We start from the raw sequence: 21,677 nt of genomic DNA on the forward strand, positions 1-21,677 counted from the left end.
CTAACCATATAAACTATAACTCATAATCATTTTTGTACAATTTTTAATGATTTTCCAAAGTCAGAACAGGGGAACCCGAATTCATTCTGACCTTGTCTCACAAAATCTATTATATCTCATGATTTACAATTCCATTGCTCACATCATTTCTTTTATAAGAAACTAGACTCAATAAGCTTTAGTTTCATATTTTATTCATCCTCTAATTCAATCTCTACAATTTTTGGTGATTTTTCAAAGTTACACTACTGCTGCTGTCCAAAACTGCTTTAGTGCAAAATGTTGATTTCCATTTTGCCCCAAATTTCACAGTTTATACAATTCGGTCCTTTCTCAATTAACCCCTCAATTAATCTAATTTTCTCAATTAGTACTTTACTAGACATTATAAGTTGTTACACAACTATTGAAATTCAGAATTTCCACATATAACTCTATCTTCAAACTCTTTTACTATTAGGTCCCAAACATTCACTTTCTATTCAATTCTTTCAATAAAATCAGCATATGAACAATTTAAAGCTCTAATTTCATGCTAAATCATCATATACTTCCAGCACATATTCATATCAACTTTCAACTTCTTTCATAAAATCAAAAACTAATGGATTTAACAAGTGGGCCTAGTTGTAAAAGTCATAAAAATACAAAAATTTCAAGAAATAGTCAAGAATTGAACTTACTTGTAATAAAAATATGAAGAACCAGCTTGAAGAAGCCCTTCCATGGTGTTTTAGCTGATGAGAATTCAGAAAAATGAAGAGAAATCTAGATAATTCCACTTGGGTCCTAACTTCATTAAGCAAATTTTGCAATTTTCCAATTTTGCCCTTAATTCTCCTTACTTTCTTGCTGATTTCATGCCTCTGCCGTCCAGCCCAAATAGACCTTGGGTCTATTTGCCTTTAAAGCCCTCTTCCTTTTATCATTTAAGCTATTTAATCATTTCCCAAAATTTTGCATTTGTTACAATTTAGTCCTTTTTGTTCAATTAATTATCAGAACTTTAAAATTTCTTAACGAAACTTTAATACTAACTTTTTAACACTCCATGAATATTTATAAAAATATTTATGGCTCAGTTTAAAATCCCCGAGGTCTTGATACCTCATTTCGATTCTAATTATTTTAATATTTATTTCTAGTGCACTATTCACTATTTCAAAAATTTTCCTAACTTCATATTTAACTTATACTTACTAAATTAATAATATTTTCTACCCATTTATCGAATTTAGTGATCTCGAATCACCATTCCGACACCTCTAAAAATTCAAGCCATTACATTTTTTTTTCGTCGGATTTGTGGTCCCGAAACCACTGTTCCGACTAAGCCTAAAATCGGGCTATTACAACTCTCCCCCCCTTTAGGGATTTTCGTCCCCGAAAATCTTACCAGATGGTAGGTTAATGATTTACTTCCACAGTATATTTCAAATTCACACATGATTTTGGATTTTCATATCTTTTACAGATAATCACATAGATTCATAAGAAAATCAGGATAGTGATATTTCAGCATCTGAAGCTACACAAAGTATCGAAAAATTACAATCCATATAGAATGATATCCATTTTGATAACCTGAGTAGTTTTCAGAACTATCAAATATTTCTCTCTTTTTATATTGTCCTCATTTTCTAATTCATTCACTTTTCCGACCACATTATTATTCTCCCGTACACGAACTTCTGTAACACTACACTCGTAAGCTTATTCAACCAAAATCTCACAAATTTCATTGTAACATTTTACTAATATGGGGGTGAGTGTAGTAAAGCCTCAAATTTATCTTACACATAAATGCGCATAACACATACCATCACAAATAGCCAATTCATTACTAAGTTCACATTCTCAAAGCATTTAATAAACATTTGCTTTTAATCACTTTTGTTCTCAACACAAAATTCTAACTCAAATCACTAATTCACAATCAAAATTTCTATATAGCATCATAATCCAAATATCATAACTCATATGCTTGTATAATTATAACATTCATCAATAAAAAAAATGTTTTATTCTTTGATCCATACCTTTATGAGTTTCAACTCATAATCAATACATTTTCACTCAAACATTTTAGTATTTATTTCTATACTATTAGAATTAACTCAGTTGAAAAACATATCTGTCTCATCAAGATAATTTTCGTCATAGAACAATACTGATAAGGGGGTGATGGTGAAGTCATAAATCTTTCAACTTGCTCTCATAGATACATATATATATATATATATGATTTTGTATTCATCATCAATGTAATACCGTCATAACCACGTAATTCATTCCAAGCAAATTAACACATCTATTTATTACAAATGTTTTCTGTCACTCACAATTTCACACAACGAATTTACTTACTCAAGCTCAACGTTAATATCTAATTAAATTCCAATACTTGGCTTCTATTTTACTTACCGACATTTGCCAAATTAGAGAACGTCTTACGGAATTGAGTACTTCGTTTTCTCGATGCCATAGTCCAACTATGGTCTTACACGTAATCACAAATCACATACCGATGCCATAGCCCAACTATGGTCTTACACGAAATCACATATCACTTACCGATGCCATAGCCCAGCTATGGTCTTACACGGAATCACATATCACACATATCACTTACCGATGCCATAGCCTAGCTATGGTCTTACACGGAATCACATAATCACATGTTCACATGTTGCCATGGTCAAACCATGGTCTTTTCCATCAATTCATCACATATCACTGAACGAAAGTACTCATTCCTGCGTTCTACTCAATTTGACTTCCAATTCAATTTTTCATACTATTATAATATTCATGGTTTAGACATAAAACAAAATATCTTATTATCTTTAATTTAACAATTAAACATAAGATTCTATCATATGAACATACTAATTTCACTTATTCAAGCAGATGTACATACACACGTTCCATCTATTTAAGTAAATTTGCTTATCATATTCACTTAATCAAATATGTTGAGCACATAGCATTATATAATCACCAACATACTTGGATGAGCTTGTCACAACATAAACTTTTTTTTTTAACTTATAGTCATCTCTTTTCATACATGAACACATCCATATCACAAATTTTTATACTTACCTTTCCAAATTCCAACATAACGTGAGCATATTTCATTTATCTCAATATCATTTTTAGCATTATCGAAAATAGCTCGATTGAAAATCATCTCTGTCTTAACAAAGCAATTTCGTTAGAGCCCGGAGATATCACATCATCAAGGCATGTATAGCTAGGCTCACATATGCTATGTTTGGTCCGAGAACCGACTAAACCGTAGCTCTGATACCACTAAATGTAACACCCCTTACCCGTATCCAACACCGGAATAGGGTACGAGGCATTACCAAAACACATACACTTGTAAACGTATTTAACCGAGTTATAAAATTTCATCAAAATTAAAACTTTCAAAATAATTAACATGTTTCTATAACTTTTCCCAATATATCCTCAAAATATTATAATCATAATAATTAGGGCCCGCGAGACCCGATACATACTCATGCAATTTAATGCTTCATTTCCATTTCATTCAATTCGCAATTTCTCATGCTCATAATTTAAATCATATCACTAGCAATTTCCATTTAATTCACGTGCAATTCAATGACATCAAATTCAAAACTAATACGTATTTACCATTTAACTCAATGTTTATTGATTATACCATTCAATAACACATTTATGAAATTCTCAATTTAGCAATGAAAATATTACTTTAGTTTGAATAACAACATCGTCCTGATATAAATACACTACCACTTATCCATTTACTTTAATTCTTTTGGGCCCATTTGTCACTTACCATCCTTAATCAAATTAGGGAACGGTCACGGAAAATTGAGTACTTCACTTTCACTTTGCCATAGTATAACTATGGTCTTACGTATGATCACTTATCACTTGTCCCTGATCAGATAAGTGTAGCCACCTATCACTTTGTTTCTTGATCAGATAAGTGTAGCCACTTATCACTTTGTTTCTTGATCAGATAAGTGTAGCCACCTATCACTTTGTTTCTTGATCAGATAAGTGTAGCCACTTATCACTTTGTCTCTTGATCAGATAAGTATAGCCGAAGCTATTACTTATCACTTTCCACTTGTCACTTGATCAGATAAGTATAGCCGAAGCTATTACTTATCACTTTCCACTTGTCACTTGATCAGATAAGTGTAGCCGAAGCTATTACTTATCACTTTCCACTTGTCACTTGATCAGATAAGTGTAGCTAAAGCTACCACTTATCACTTTGTCACTTGATCAGAAGTACTCAAATCCGGCGTTCCGCTCAATTTGATCATTTATTCATATATCAGGCTTACCAACATGTGTTAATTCATAAACCATTCATGGTATTATTTCATGCCAAATCATATACTGAATATACCATACACACATACTATGAAACTTTATTTTCACACATGAGCTTAAACCATGACCAATAATGCACAAAAATAAGCATAATTCATATTTCATCGTTTATGAGTTATAATCAAACATATGACCATTTATACACGAATCATTCATATATTTCCCAATTTTCCTCCTCCTCCTCTCCATTCCACATCCTTAATGTGTATAACACACTTAAACAACATTAACCATAATTTCAATATTCACTAACATGTATATTCAAAGCTGTTTATCCGAGTCAGAGTCACTAAATTATTTTTATCCGGAGCTACAGAGCTCCAAATTAAGATCCGTTAATTTTCCCTGAAACTAGACTCACATATCTTCATACCATAAAATTTTCATAATTTTTGGTTCAGCCAAATAGTACAGTTTATTCTTTAAATTTTCCCCTGTTTCGCTGTCTGACAGTTCCGACCACTCTTCACTAAAAATTAATTATCTCATTGTACAGAATTCAGATGATGTTTTAGCTTGTTTCTTCTAAAAATAGACTCATTAAGGATTCTAACCATATAAACTATAACTCATAATCATTTTTGTACAATTTTTAATGATTTTCCAAAGTCAGAACAGGGGAACCCGAATTCATTCTGACCTTGTCTCACAAAATCTATTATATCTCATGATTTACAATTCCATTGCTCACATCATTTCTTTTATAAGAAACTAGACTCAATAAGCTTTAGTTTCATATTTTATTCATCCTCTAATTCAATCTCTACAATTTTTGGTGATTTTTCAAAGTTACACTACTGCTGCTGTCCAAAACTGCTTTAGTGCAAAATGTTGATTTCCATTTTGCCCCAAATTTCACAGTTTATACAATTCGGTCCTTTCTCAATTAACCCCTCAATTAATCTAATTTTCTCAATTAGTACTTTACTAGACATTATAAGTTGTTACACAACTATTGAAATTCAGAATTTCCACATATAACTCTATCTTCAAACTCTTTTACTATTAGGTCCCAAACATTCACTTTCTATTCAATTCTTTCAATAAAATCAGCATATGAACAATTTAAAGCTCTAATTTCATGCTAAATCATCATATACTTCCAGCACATATTCATATCAACTTTCAACTTCTTTCATAAAATCAAAAACTAATGGATTTAACAAGTGGGCCTAGTTGTAAAAGTCATAAAAATACAAAAATTTCAAGAAATAGTCAAGAATTGAACTTACTTGTAATAAAAATATGAAGAACCAGCTTGAAGAAGCCCTTCCATGGTGTTTTAGCTGATGAGAATTCAGAAAAATGAAGAGAAATCTAGATAATTCCACTTGGGTCCTAACTTCATTAAGCAAATTTTGCAATTTTCCAATTTTGCCCTTAATTCTCCTTACTTTCTTGCTGATTTCATGCCTCTGCCGTCCAGCCCAAATAGACCTTGGGTCTATTTGCCTTTAAAGCCCTCTTCCTTTTATCATTTAAGCTATTTAATCATTTCCCAAAATTTTGCATTTGTTACAATTTAGTCCTTTTTGTTCAATTAATTATCAGAACTTTAAAATTTCTTAACGAAACTTTAATACTAACTTTTTAACACTCCATGAATATTTATAAAAATATTTATGGCTCAGTTTAAAATCCCCGAGGTCTTGATACCTCATTTCGATTCTAATTATTTTAATATTTATTTCTAGTGCACTATTCACTATTTCAAAAATTTTCCTAACTTCATATTTAACTTATACTTACTAAATTAATAATATTTTCTACCCATTTATCGAATTTAGTGATCTCGAATCACCATTCCGACACCTCTAAAAATTCAAGCCATTACATTTTTTTTTCGTCGGATTTGTGGTCCCGAAACCACTGTTCCGACTAAGCCTAAAATCGGGCTATTACAACTCTCCCCCCCTTTAGGGATTTTCGTCCCCGAAAATCTTACCAGATGGTAGGTTAATGATTTACTTCCACAGTATATTTCAAATTCACACATGATTTTGGATTTTCATATCTTTTACAGATAATCACATAGATTCATAAGAAAATCAGGATAGTGATATTTCAGCATCTGAAGCTACACAAAGTATCGAAAAATTACAATCCATATAGAATGATATCCATTTTGATAACCTGAGTAGTTTTCAGAACTATCAAATATTTCTCTCTTTTTATATTGTCCTCATTTTCTAATTCATTCACTTTTCCGACCACATTATTATTCTCCCGTACACGAACTTCTGTAACACTACACTCGTAAGCTTATTCAACCAAAATCTCACAAATTTCATTGTAACATTTTACTAATATGGGGGTGAGTGTAGTAAAGCCTCAAATTTATCTTACACATAAATGCGCATAACACATACCATCACAAATAGCCAATTCATTACTAAGTTCACATTCTCAAAGCATTTAATAAACATTTGCTTTTAATCACTTTTGTTCTCAACACAAAATTCTAACTCAAATCACTAATTCACAATCAAAATTTCTATATAGCATCATAATCCAAATATCATAACTCATATGCTTGTATAATTATAACATTCATCAATAAAAAAAATGTTTTATTCTTTGATCCATACCTTTATGAGTTTCAACTCATAATCAATACATTTTCACTCAAACATTTTAGTATTTATTTCTATACTATTAGAATTAACTCAGTTGAAAAACATATCTGTCTCATCAAGATAATTTTCGTCATAGAACAATACTGATAAGGGGGTGATGGTGAAGTCATAAATCTTTCAACTTGCTCTCATAGATACATATATATATATATATATGATTTTGTATTCATCATCAATGTAATACCGTCATAACCACGTAATTCATTCCAAGCAAATTAACACATCTATTTATTACAAATGTTTTCTGTCACTCACAATTTCACACAACGAATTTACTTACTCAAGCTCAACGTTAATATCTAATTAAATTCCAATACTTGGCTTCTATTTTACTTACCGACATTTGCCAAATTAGAGAACGTCTTACGGAATTGAGTACTTCGTTTTCTCGATGCCATAGTCCAACTATGGTCTTACACGTAATCACAAATCACATACCGATGCCATAGCCCAACTATGGTCTTACACGAAATCACATATCACTTACCGATGCCATAGCCCAGCTATGGTCTTACACGGAATCACATATCACACATATCACTTACCGATGCCATAGCCTAGCTATGGTCTTACACGGAATCACATAATCACATGTTCACATGTTGCCATGGTCAAACCATGGTCTTTTCCATCAATTCATCACATATCACTGAACGAAAGTACTCATTCCTGCGTTCTACTCAATTTGACTTCCAATTCAATTTTTCATACTATTATAATATTCATGGTTTAGACATAAAACAAAATATCTTATTATCTTTAATTTAACAATTAAACATAAGATTCTATCATATGAACATACTAATTTCACTTATTCAAGCAGATGTACATACACACGTTCCATCTATTTAAGTAAATTTGCTTATCATATTCACTTAATCAAATATGTTGAGCACATAGCATTATATAATCACCAACATACTTGGATGAGCTTGTCACAACATAAACTTTTTTTTTTAACTTATAGTCATCTCTTTTCATACATGAACACATCCATATCACAAATTTTTATACTTACCTTTCCAAATTCCAACATAACGTGAGCATATTTCATTTATCTCAATATCATTTTTAGCATTATCGAAAATAGCTCGATTGAAAATCATCTCTGTCTTAACAAAGCAATTTCGTTAGAGCCCGGAGATATCACATCATCAAGGCATGTATAGCTAGGCTCACATATGCTATGTTTGGTCCGAGAACCGACTAAACCGTAGCTCTGATACCACTAAATGTAACACCCCTTACCCGTATCCAACACCGGAATAGGGTACGAGGCATTACCAAAACACATACACTTGTAAACGTATTTAACCGAGTTATAAAATTTCATCAAAATTAAAACTTTCAAAATAATTAACATGTTTCTATAACTTTTCCCAATATATCCTCAAAATATTATAATCATAATAATTAGGGCCCGCGAGACCCGATACATACTCATGCAATTTAATGCTTCATTTCCATTTCATTCAATTCGCAATTTCTCATGCTCATAATTTAAATCATATCACTAGCAATTTCCATTTAATTCACGTGCAATTCAATGACATCAAATTCAAAACTAATACGTATTTACCATTTAACTCAATGTTTATTGATTATACCATTCAATAACACATTTATGAAATTCTCAATTTAGCAATGAAAATATTACTTTAGTTTGAATAACAACATCGTCCTGATATAAATACACTACCACTTATCCATTTACTTTAATTCTTTTGGGCCCATTTGTCACTTACCATCCTTAATCAAATTAGGGAACGGTCACGGAAAATTGAGTACTTCACTTTCACTTTGCCATAGTATAACTATGGTCTTACGTATGATCACTTATCACTTGTCCCTGATCAGATAAGTGTAGCCACCTATCACTTTGTTTCTTGATCAGATAAGTGTAGCCACTTATCACTTTGTTTCTTGATCAGATAAGTGTAGCCACCTATCACTTTGTTTCTTGATCAGATAAGTGTAGCCACTTATCACTTTGTCTCTTGATCAGATAAGTATAGCCGAAGCTATTACTTATCACTTTCCACTTGTCACTTGATCAGATAAGTATAGCCGAAGCTATTACTTATCACTTTCCACTTGTCACTTGATCAGATAAGTGTAGCCGAAGCTATTACTTATCACTTTCCACTTGTCACTTGATCAGATAAGTGTAGCTAAAGCTACCACTTATCACTTTGTCACTTGATCAGAAGTACTCAAATCCGGCGTTCCGCTCAATTTGATCATTTATTCATATATCAGGCTTACCAACATGTGTTAATTCATAAACCATTCATGGTATTATTTCATGCCAAATCATATACTGAATATACCATACACACATACTATGAAACTTTATTTTCACACATGAGCTTAAACCATGACCAATAATGCACAAAAATAAGCATAATTCATATTTCATCGTTTATGAGTTATAATCAAACATATGACCATTTATACACGAATCATTCATATATTTCCCAATTTTCCTCCTCCTCCTCTCCATTCCACATCCTTAATGTGTATAACACACTTAAACAACATTAACCATAATTTCAATATTCACTAACATGTATATTCAAAGCTGTTTATCCGAGTCAGAGTCACTAAATTATTTTTATCCGGAGCTACAGAGCTCCAAATTAAGATCCGTTAATTTTCCCTGAAACTAGACTCACATATCTTCATACCATAAAATTTTCATAATTTTTGGTTCAGCCAAATAGTACAGTTTATTCTTTAAATTTTCCCCTGTTTCGCTGTCTGACAGTTCCGACCACTCTTCACTAAAAATTAATTATCTCATTGTACAGAATTCAGATGATGTTTTAGCTTGTTTCTTCTAAAAATAGACTCATTAAGGATTCTAACCATATAAACTATAACTCATAATCATTTTTGTACAATTTTTAATGATTTTCCAAAGTCAGAACAGGGGAACCCGAATTCATTCTGACCTTGTCTCACAAAATCTATTATATCTCATGATTTACAATTCCATTGCTCACATCATTTCTTTTATAAGAAACTAGACTCAATAAGCTTTAGTTTCATATTTTATTCATCCTCTAATTCAATCTCTACAATTTTTGGTGATTTTTCAAAGTTACACTACTGCTGCTGTCCAAAACTGCTTTAGTGCAAAATGTTGATTTCCATTTTGCCCCAAATTTCACAGTTTATACAATTCGGTCCTTTCTCAATTAACCCCTCAATTAATCTAATTTTCTCAATTAGTACTTTACTAGACATTATAAGTTGTTACACAACTATTGAAATTCAGAATTTCCACATATAACTCTATCTTCAAACTCTTTTACTATTAGGTCCCAAACATTCACTTTCTATTCAATTCTTTCAATAAAATCAGCATATGAACAATTTAAAGCTCTAATTTCATGCTAAATCATCATATACTTCCAGCACATATTCATATCAACTTTCAACTTCTTTCATAAAATCAAAAACTAATGGATTTAACAAGTGGGCCTAGTTGTAAAAGTCATAAAAATACAAAAATTTCAAGAAATAGTCAAGAATTGAACTTACTTGTAATAAAAATATGAAGAACCAGCTTGAAGAAGCCCTTCCATGGTGTTTTAGCTGATGAGAATTCAGAAAAATGAAGAGAAATCTAGATAATTCCACTTGGGTCCTAACTTCATTAAGCAAATTTTGCAATTTTCCAATTTTGCCCTTAATTCTCCTTACTTTCTTGCTGATTTCATGCCTCTGCCGTCCAGCCCAAATAGACCTTGGGTCTATTTGCCTTTAAAGCCCTCTTCCTTTTATCATTTAAGCTATTTAATCATTTCCCAAAATTTTGCATTTGTTACAATTTAGTCCTTTTTGTTCAATTAATTATCAGAACTTTAAAATTTCTTAACGAAACTTTAATACTAACTTTTTAACACTCCATGAATATTTATAAAAATATTTATGGCTCAGTTTAAAATCCCCGAGGTCTTGATACCTCATTTCGATTCTAATTATTTTAATATTTATTTCTAGTGCACTATTCACTATTTCAAAAATTTTCCTAACTTCATATTTAACTTATACTTACTAAATTAATAATATTTTCTACCCATTTATCGAATTTAGTGATCTCGAATCACCGTTCCGACACCTCTGAAAATTCAAGCCATTACATTTTTTTTTTCGTCGGATTTGTAGTCCCGAAACCACTGTTCCGACTAAGCCTAAAATCGGGCTATTACATCTCTGAAAAGGAATTGATTGTAAAAAGGATCTAGCCTAGAGGGGTGATCCTATTCTGATATAGCCCTCCCGAAGAATATGTGGAAAATGGATTTAGCCCGGATGGGTAATTTGAATTAGGGTCTGAATTTAGCCTGGACTGGTAATTCAAATCCAAACTCATTAGAGTAATTGTCATTGCAGGGGATATAGCCTGGACTGGTAATCCCGACAATACTCTATAAGTTTATATTACAGGGGATTTAGCCTAGACTGGTAATCCCACTGTAAGGATAAGGTTCGCGGGAGTGTGCTCTCTGAAATGGAAATGTGCGCACATGAATATGAATTGATGGACCCGGATTTGTACACTAAAGTGTACCTCTGAAAATCCATCGAAATTCTGAGAAATTCAACGGGATAAATATGGAAAAATAACAAGGGAATGAAAATCATGGAATTGATGAGCTCATCAATCATGGTATATATATTATTGGTACATGGAAATTGTTGAACTAACTTGAATGTTGAGTTTGTGCATGTTAAGGGAAAAATGCATTGAATGGATATATGGATGTTTATTGCATTGTATTGAAAATATTAGGTAAGTATAATTCTTGTTACATGAGCTTACTAAGCACAAAGTGCTTACCCTATTTCTTTTTCCCCTATTTTGTAGTGTTAAGAGCTCGGAGGTCGGATTCGGTCAAAGACGTATCACACTATCAACCTCAAGATCTCGGTATATAAAGAAACTTTATTTTGGAAATCAATGGCATGTATAAGCTAATAAAGTAAATGTTAATGTGAAATGAATGTATGGTTAGCCATTGGTATGGCTAACAAATTTTAGTTTTGGTATGTGATGAGGTTATCTTATGAATACGTTAAATCTATCTTGAAAATATGTTGAAATGGATTGGTTGTGTTGGATTGGATTGGTCTCGGTTTAAAATTGTAGGGAAAATTAGATATTTATAAAGGGGTTATATTGAGTTCAAAAAAAAAACTTTGGGATTTTGCGAAAAATTTCTTATGGTTTCGATTTAATCTCGATTTGGTCTCGATGTATGTTTTGGGCTTTGGAGGCCCATCTAAGGGACGTCATGACATGTTTCGATAAATGAATAGTATTTAACTCGTAATACAAAAAATTTATTTGGTAAAATCTGGTAATGTCTCATACCCTATTTCGGCGACGAATACGGGTAGGGGTATTACAAAGCATCAAGATAACAGCAGGTATAAAAAGAAGAAGAACTTGAAGAACCAGCCAGCAAATGGAGAGAATTCATTCAGCAATTACCAAAAGGGCAAATGAAGAGACTCAAAGAAAATTTATCTACCCTGCCAACACTGTGGAAAGAAAGGCCATTCAAATTTTGGAGAAGACCTAACACCAAATGTTCCAAACGCTACCAACTTGGACATGAAGCAGTGATTTGCCAAAAAAAAAGATCAAGTACAAGAGGCAAATGCTCAAGTTGCTGACCAAGAAGAGGTTGATTGATTGTTCGTGGTCACTTATTTCTCAAGTAGAGAATCAAGTCAGAGTTGGTTGATTGATTGTTCGTGGTCACTTATTTCTCAAGTAGAGAATCAAGTCAGAGTTGGTTGATTGACAGTGGTTGCACTAACCACATGACATATGACAAGGAATTATTCGAGAAATTGAGAACTACCGAGATTAAAAGGGTGAGATTGGCAATGGTGAACACTTGGCAGTGAAAGGAAAATGCACTGTAGCTATCACAAGCTATGAAGGTACAAAAACTATTACAAATGTTCTTTTTGTGCCAAAGATTGATCAAAATCTTTTGAGTGTTGGTCAATTGTTGGAAAAAGGCTATAAAGTGCTGTTTGAAAATAAACGGTGCTTAATCAGGGATGCTAATGGCAGAGATTTGTTCAAAGTCGAAATAAAGGGAAAAGTTTTACTCTCAATCCAATAGAGGAGGAGCAAATGGTCTTTAAATCCAAAGTAAGTGTCACTGAAATTTGGCACAAAAGACTCGGGCATTTTCATCATCGAGGGCTACTTCAAATGCAGTCAAAAAAGCTGGTGGAAGGGCTTATTGATCTTAAAGGTGATCTGTTCTACTGTCGAGCATGCAAATTTGAAAAACAGCATAGGCAAACATTTCCTAAGCAAGCCTGGAGAGCTTCGAAGAAGTTGTAACTTGTTCATACTGATCTTTGCGTGCCTCAAAGAACGTCATCATTAAATGGTAACCTCTATTATATAGCCTTTATTGATGATCTAACAAGAATGTGTTGGATTTTCTTTTTGAATCAAAAATCAGAAGTTGCTGGTGTATTTTGGAAATTCAAGGCCAGGGTAGAAAATGAAAGTGGTTGCATAATTCAGATTTTAAGATCTGATAATGGCAATGAGTATACTTCAGAAACTTTCAATCGATTTTACGAAGAAGCTGGAATCAAGCATCAATTAACAGCACTGTACACTCCACAACAAAATGGAGTTAGTGAGAGGAGAAATAGATTCATAATAGAGATGACTCGTTGCATGCTTCATGAGAAGAATCTTCCAAAGATTTTTTGGGCAGAAGCAACAAACATTACTGTGTTTTTGCAAAACCGGATTCCAACAAAGGCTACGAAAGATCAGACGCCATTTGAAGCTTGGTATGGATATAAACCATCTTTAAAATTTCTTAAAGTGTTTGGATGCCTGTGTTTCACTTACATTCCACAGATCAAGCGTGATAAGCTTGACAAGAAGGTAGCAGCTGGCATTTTTATTGGCTATAGTACTGTTTCCAAGGCTTATAGAGTGTTTCAACCACAAACTAGTCGCATTATTGTGAGCAGAGATGTTCACTTTGTGAAAGATGAGCAGTGGAGTTGGGAAGACTCAAAAAAGGCAAATCAGACTTCAAGTGTGCCAAAACACTTGACCATTGTCAGCATGCTAGAGGAACTTGAAGATGAGGAATGGCAGTACGCACTAACAGATGATACACCTGTTAAAGGTATAAGGCTGCTCTCTGATATATACCAGAGATGTAATGTGGCTATTTGTGAGCCTGCAGGGTACCATAATGCAAAAACAGTCGACATTGGATGGCTGCAATGAAGGAGGAGCTCTCAATGATTGAAAAAAATAGAACTTGGGAGCTGGTTGATAGACCTCTTGACAGAAAAATAATTCGAGTGAGATGGGTGTTCAGGACTAAGCTAAATCCTGATGGCTCTGTCAATAAGTTCAAAGCAAGGCTAGTAGTCAAAAGATATGCTCAATTTTTTGGAGTTGATTATTCAAACATGTTTGCACCAGTTGCTAGGATTGACACAATCAGATTGCTTCTCGCTCTTGCTGCTCAAAAAAACTGGAAAGTGTTTCAGTTGGACGTCAAATCAGCACTCCTCAATGGATTTTTACAAGAAGAAATTTTTGTTGAACAACCTGAAGGCTTTGTGGACAAAGGAAATGAAGACAAAGTGTACTTGCTGAAGAATGCATTGTATGGCCTAAAACAAGCTCCATGAGCCTGGTACAGTAGAATTGATGATCATTTGGTTGGTCTCGGGTTTAAAAAAAGTCAGTCTGAGCTCACTCTATATGTCAAACATGAAGGTACAAACATTTTAGTCATCTCTCTTTATGTAGATGATTTGTTAGTTACTGGGAGTAATCTTGATCAGATTGAGTTGGAGATGAAGATCTTTGAGATGACAGACCTTGGCTTAATGACTTACTTTCTTGGAATGAAAATTAAGCAAAGTCAATATGAAGTGTTCATTTGTCAAAAGAAGTATGCAAAAGAAATACTTAAGAAGTTTCAGATGGAAGATTGCAAGGCAATGAGTACTCCTATGAATCAAAATGAGAAGCTGGTCAAAGAGGATGGAGCTGCCAAAGTTGATGAAGCTAAATTCAAAAGCTTGATAGGATGTCTAATGTATTTGACAGCTACTAGACCTGACATTCTAAATGCAATAAGCATTCTATCCAGATTCATGCATTGTCCGAATGAGACTCGCATGATGGTTGCAAAGAGAGTCATCAGATACATCAAGGGAACTTGGAACTATAGAGTTAAGTTCTTGAAGCATAAAGAGTTCAAGTTAATTGGTTTCTCTGATAGTGATGGGGTGGTTCAAGTGATCACATGGAGAGTAATTCTGGTTATTATTTTTGTCTTGGATCAGAGATGTTTTCTTGGAGCTCGAAGAAGCAAGAAATTGTAGCTCAATCCATTGCTGAAGCAGAATTTGTTGCTGCGACAGCCACTATAAATCAAGCTCTTTGGTTATGGAAGATCCTAACTGATTTGAATCTAGAGCAGAAGCAAAGCACAGAGATCTTTGTTGATAACCAAACTGCTATTGCAATCTCTAACAATCCAGTGTTTCATGGCAAGACTAAGCACTTTAACATCAAACTGTTCTTTGTACGAGAAGTGCAGAAAAGTGGTGATGTATCTCTTTATTACTGTAAATCTGAAAATCAAGTTATAGATATCCTCACCAAACCATTGCCACTTAGCAAGTTTGAAAGCTTCAGGAAGAAACTTGGAGTTTGCAGCATCTAAACAAGGAGGAGTGTTAAGCCACATGTTTAAGCTGCTGCCACTCATTCACTTTTCTGTTTTTGTTTGAATAATTCTCCTTTATTTTAGGAGATAGTTACCAGATTTCTTGGCTTATTTTTAGATTTAATCTCTATTTTTAGTTATGGATACTAGTATATAAGTGTTGGAATATTCAATAATAAAGTGTATTCAAGTCTTCAAGTTTCATTCTAATGTAGAGCTTTCTTCTCCTCTTTTCAATATTTTTTAGAAAAATTACCAGCAAATTTAGTGTGTAAACACCAACACCATCTTTGTCACCAAACCTTGGGCGGTCTTCTTCAAAGCAAGGTGGACCCCTAAAATTCAAACAAGCAAAAAAAAACACTTATTATCGACATGAACAAACCAAAAGAACAAAAACAATTGAAATGGAAACAAATCAAGGAACAACGACGAGTAAAAGATGCATTACCGAGGACGATCACTAGGTGGGCCGCCTAGCCTGCCAGGGGGTTTTGTTGATTTCTTCAAAGTAGCAGGTACAATTTCTAATGGAAGATTGAGGTAAGTTCTTAGAAACTCAGTCCCATCATTAGTAAGGTACCAGTAATAGTGCATCCAAGCAAATGTCTCGTGGACATATTCCTTGGACTTGAAGCTTTGCATCAGCTTAATCACCTGTAAATTCGGCACATCGATCTTCGGGTGCTTTGCAAGATTGTAATCTTTCCTTGCATATCAAACTCCCTCTACAATGACTCACAAGCAAATTTCATTAAGGAAAATAGTAACCTACTGGGATATCCTTTTTGGTAGTTAAGGTATCATAAAAAAACTTGAACAAAAACCAAAATTATAAAAAAAAAGTCCCAACTTAAATTTTTTGAAAATAATGGCTGCTTAACAGAATTTAAAAAGCTCACTTTATTTTCTCATCAACAATAATGGAGGATTAATCTCACGACAAAAAGAACGAAAATTAAGCTCAAATTTGTAACCCATCAAGCAAATAAAAATCGGTATGCACCTTGGAAAAGGTATTTACAGATTTCTTTACAGTTCTTCTCCGGAATAATCTGAGCATGTAAAAATAGAATATCGGTAATGACAATATATCGCAAAGAAAAGAGAAATAAAAAACACAGATTTTTATGTGAAAACCATTTCGGGAAAAACCACGGGTAGAGGAGAAGAAAATTCACTATGTCGAATTTGAATAATTATAAGAGAAGTAGATTATGTCTATTTGTAGGTTTATAAAATCATATTCTAATAGGAGTGTAGTAAGATTGAAACATCTTATTCTAATCCATATCAAATAGATGTAGTTTAATAAGGTTTAAAAACCTTATTCAAAAATAAAATAAAAGTTTATTTTACCACTGTATTTTATTTAAATAAGGATTCAGGTCACTTAATTCTAACGATCTTCACCTTAACAGGAATTTTCAATAAACAAGTTCTTTATCGCGAACTCTCAACAAACAAGTTCTCCATCTCTTCCATAAAACCCCTTAAGGGTTTAACTTCAACAATGAATACCAATCAAGTCTAAGTAATGCTCGAACTTGGTTATAGGAAGTGAATTAGTCATCATATCTGCAGGATTTTCATGAGCATTATTTTTGCTCACAACAATATCACTACGAGTAATAATATCACGAACAAAATGATACCGAACATCAATGTGTTTTATTCTCTCATGAAACATTTGATCTTTTGTAAGGAAGATAACACTCTGACTGTCACAAAGTACCGTATTGATTTGAAGGACTTCACTGAGTTCACTAAAGAGTCCCTTCAACCAAATAGCTTCTTTATAAGCCTCAATAATCGCCATGTATTCAGCTTCAGTGGTAGACAAATCGGCTTTAGTTTGTAAAGTAGCTTTCCAATTGATTGCACAACCACTGATTATAAAGACATAACCTGTAAGAGATCTTCTTCTATCAAGGTCTCCAGCAAAATCAGTATCAACATACCCAATGACTTCATCTCTAGTTTTTCCAAACTGTAAGCAAACATTAGTAGTACCTCGTAAGTATCTTAAAATTAACTGAACTGCTTTCCAATGTTCTTTACCAGGATTCGCCATGCATCTACTAACTGCACTAACTGCATATGATAAATCTGGACGTGAACAAATCATAGCATACATGAGAGATCCCACTGCACTAGAGTATGGAATATGTGACATGTACTCAATCTCATCATCTGATTGTGGAGACAAAGCCAATGAAAGTTTGACATGGGCTGCTAAAGGAGTACTAATAGGCTTAGCACTCTGCATATTGAACGTACAAAAAAATTTCTCAATGTACCCCTTCTGACTTAGGTATAATTTATTTTCTTTTCTATCTCTGAGAATCTTCATACTAAGTATCTTCTTTACTGGTCCCAAATCTTTCATCTCAAATTTTTCGCTGCTATCAACATGTCATCAACATAAAGGAGTTGATACACAAAAGAACCATTACTGTTTTTCTTAAAGTAAATACAATTGTCAAAGCTACTTATTTTGAAATTATGAGAAGTCATAAATGAATCAAACCTTTTGTACCACTATCTTGGTGGCTATTTCAAACTGTAAAGAGACTTTTTCAACAAGCAAACATAGTCCTCTTTTTCTGAGACTGTAAAACCCTCTAGTTGTTGCATGTAAATATCATCATCAAGTTCTTTATGTAAAAATTTAGTTTTTACATCTAACTGCTCAAACAACAAATCATGCATGGCCACAATACCAAGCAAAGTTCGAATCGAACTATGCTTCACAACTGGGGAGAACACATCTGTGAAGTCCACTCCTAGAATTTGACTGTAACCCTTTGTAATAAGCCTTGATTTATATTTAAGTTCTTCAACTCCTGGAGTCCCCTCTTTCTTTTTAAATACCCATTTACAACGAATAACCTTTTGTTTTTGTTGAGTGATTCCATCTCCTCTTGCATAGCAAACATCCACTTTTCCGAGTCTTCACAACTAACCGCCTCAGAATAATTAGATGGCTCTTGGTTTGCATCTATATCTTCAGTCACATTTAAAACATAAGCAACTAGATCAGTCTCGGCATACTTTTTTGGAGGTTTAATTTCTCTTCTAGTTCTGTTTTTAGCAATAGAGTATTGTGGTAAAGAATCAACTCTATTCTGAATTTTTGTACTGGTTTGAAGAGTCGACTCTATTGTAGATTCTTGATTAATCTGATGTTCCACTTGCTTTTGATTTTCTTTATTGGAAGAGCTTTTAAGAGATAAGTTAGGTAGTATAGCAGTTTCATCAAAAACAACATCTCTGCTAATTACAACTTTTCTATTTTCAAGACACCATAACTTATACCCTTTTACACTAGCTTTATAACCAATAAAAACACATTTAATGGATCTCGATTCCAATTTTCCATTATCAACATGAATAGACGCAAGACACTTAAAGATATTTAAATCAGAATATTTAGCAAGATTACCTGACTATACCTCTTGTAAAGTCTTTTTCTCAATGGCAACGGATGGAGATCGGTTGATCAAAAACCATGCAATAGAGGCTGCTTCGGCCTAAAATGACTTTGGTAAGTTGGCATTTGACAACATACATCAAACATTCTCCATGATCGTTCTTTTCATTCGTTCTGCAACGCCATTTTGCTGTGAAGTATGACGAATTGTCAAGTGTCTCACGATCCCTTCTAACTTGCACAGTTTATTAAACTCATCAGAATAGAACTCTAAGCCATTGTCTGTACAGAGGTACTTTATTTGTTTTCCCGTCTGCTTATCAATCATAGTTTTTCTAGACTTAAATGCGGAAAACAAATCACTTTTCTGCTTCAGGAAGAACGCCCAAACTTTTTTGGAAAAATCATCAATAAAAGTTAGCTTGTAATTAGCTCCACCTCTCGAAGACACTCTGGATGTCCCCCACAGATCAGAATGAATATACTCCAATGTTTCTTTCGTGTTATGAATTTCTCTAGTGAATCGAACTCTCTTTTGCTTCCCAAAAACGCAGTGCTCACAGAACTTCAGTTTGCAAATTTCTTGCCCATCAAGAAGTCCTCTTTTGCTCAATCCTGCCATGCCATTCTCACTTATATACCCTAGGTACATATGCCAAAGTTTAGTAATATCATCATCTGACAAGAAAAAAGAAGCAATAGTTGCATCACCAGTAATAGTAGAACCCTGCAAAACATATAACTTGGTAGTCTTTCTCTGTTCTTTCATCACAATGAGGGAACCTTTGAAAATCTTTAAAAGCCCACTTTCAGCTGTGTATTTGTACCCTTTTGAATCAAGAGTACTCAACGAAATTAAATTTTTCTTTAATTCTGGAACATGTCGTACATCACTAAGTGTTCTGACAACTCCATCAAGCATCTTAACTTTAATTGTTCCAACACTTGCGATTTTACACGAAGCATTATTTCCCATCAAAACAACACCTTCAGACATTGTTTGTAAGGTCTAAACCAATCCTGATTGGGACTCATGTAGAAGGTGCAGCCCGAATCAAGGATCCACTCCTCCCTCACTTTAGAATTGTTGACAGAAGCGACTAAAAGTTCACGATCGTTGTAGTCTTCTACAACATCAATTTCACCAGAATTTTTTGGTTGTTTTCCCTTTTGATTCGCAGCCTCCCTTTTGATCTTATTCTGTAGCTTATAGTACTCAGATTTAATATACCTTTTTTTTCTTACAGAAGTTATAAGTTTTACCTCTGTTTGAAGACTTCGATCTACCCTTAGATTTACCGTGATGATTCCGTTCTTGTGTCCTTCCACGATCATTATCAACATTCCGATCTTGTCTCCCACGAATAATAAGACCTTCTCTTTGAGAGTCAATTTTAACCACAATATGTTTCATCTTATCATACGAGGTCAAAGAATCATAAACCTCATAAATTGTGAGAGACTCGCGGCTATATAAAATCATGTTTCTAAAGGTTGAATAAGACGGGGGCAACGAACAAAGTAGAATCAACCCTAGATCTTCCTTATCATACTGAACCTCCATGGGTTTCAAGTTTGAGAGAATTTCTTTAAACACTGTTAAGTGTTTGTGCATAGACACACCTTCCTCCAAATGAAGAGCATAAAGACGTTGCTTCATATACAACTTGCTGGTTAGAGTTTTCGACATACAGATTTGTTCCAGCCTCTTCCATAACCCAACAGAGGTTTTCTCCTTCATCACATCCTGCAAAATTTCGTTAGACAAATGCAGATGTAACCGTGTCAACGCCTTTCGATCTTTACACTTCTTCTCTTCCTCCGTCAATGTCGAATGCATCTTATCTACCCCTAGTAGGGCTTCTTCTAAGTCCATCTGTGTAAGAACTACTTGCATCTTTATCTGCCACAACTTGAATCTAGTGTTGCAATCCAACAACCGAATTTCATACTTCAGAGACACCATTACCGTGATTAAGATGAACAACCCGAAAGCTCGGGTACCAATTTGTAAAAATAGAATGTCGGTAATGATAATATATCGCAAAGAAAGAGAAATAAAAATAAAGAACACACAGATTTTTACGTGGAAACCCTTTCGGGAAAAAACCCCGAGCAGAGGAAAAGAAAATTTACTATGTCGAATTCGAATAATTACAAGAGGAGTAGATTATGTCTATTTATAGGCTTGTAAAACCATATTCTAATAAGAGTGTAATGAGATTGAAACACCTTATTCTAATCAATATCAAATAGATGGAGTTTAATACGGTTTAAAAAATGATATTCTAAAATAAAATAAAAGAAGTGTAGTTCTATAAGGATTTTACTTTTATTTTATTTTACCACTGTATTTTATTTAAATAAGGATTCGGGTCACTTAATTCTAATAGAGCATATAAACAAATTAGCAAATAACAACTTCAGACGTGTATATACGTCTACAAAATG

At 33.5% G+C, this 21,677-nt stretch overlaps 1 pseudogene; it reads right to left on the reverse strand.

Annotated features, from left to right (window-relative positions):
* Positions 1–15,930: 15,930 nt before the first annotated feature.
* LOC107892468 (40S ribosomal protein S10-1-like) lies at positions 15,931–17,612 on the reverse strand (annotated as a pseudogene).
* Between the last annotated feature and the right edge of the window lie 4,065 nt (positions 17,613–21,677).

Source organism: Gossypium hirsutum, chromosome D09 (assembly GCF_007990345.1).
Source record: "Gossypium hirsutum isolate 1008001.06 chromosome D09, Gossypium_hirsutum_v2.1, whole genome shotgun sequence".
NCBI lineage: Eukaryota > Viridiplantae > Streptophyta > Magnoliopsida > Malvales > Malvaceae > Gossypium > Gossypium hirsutum.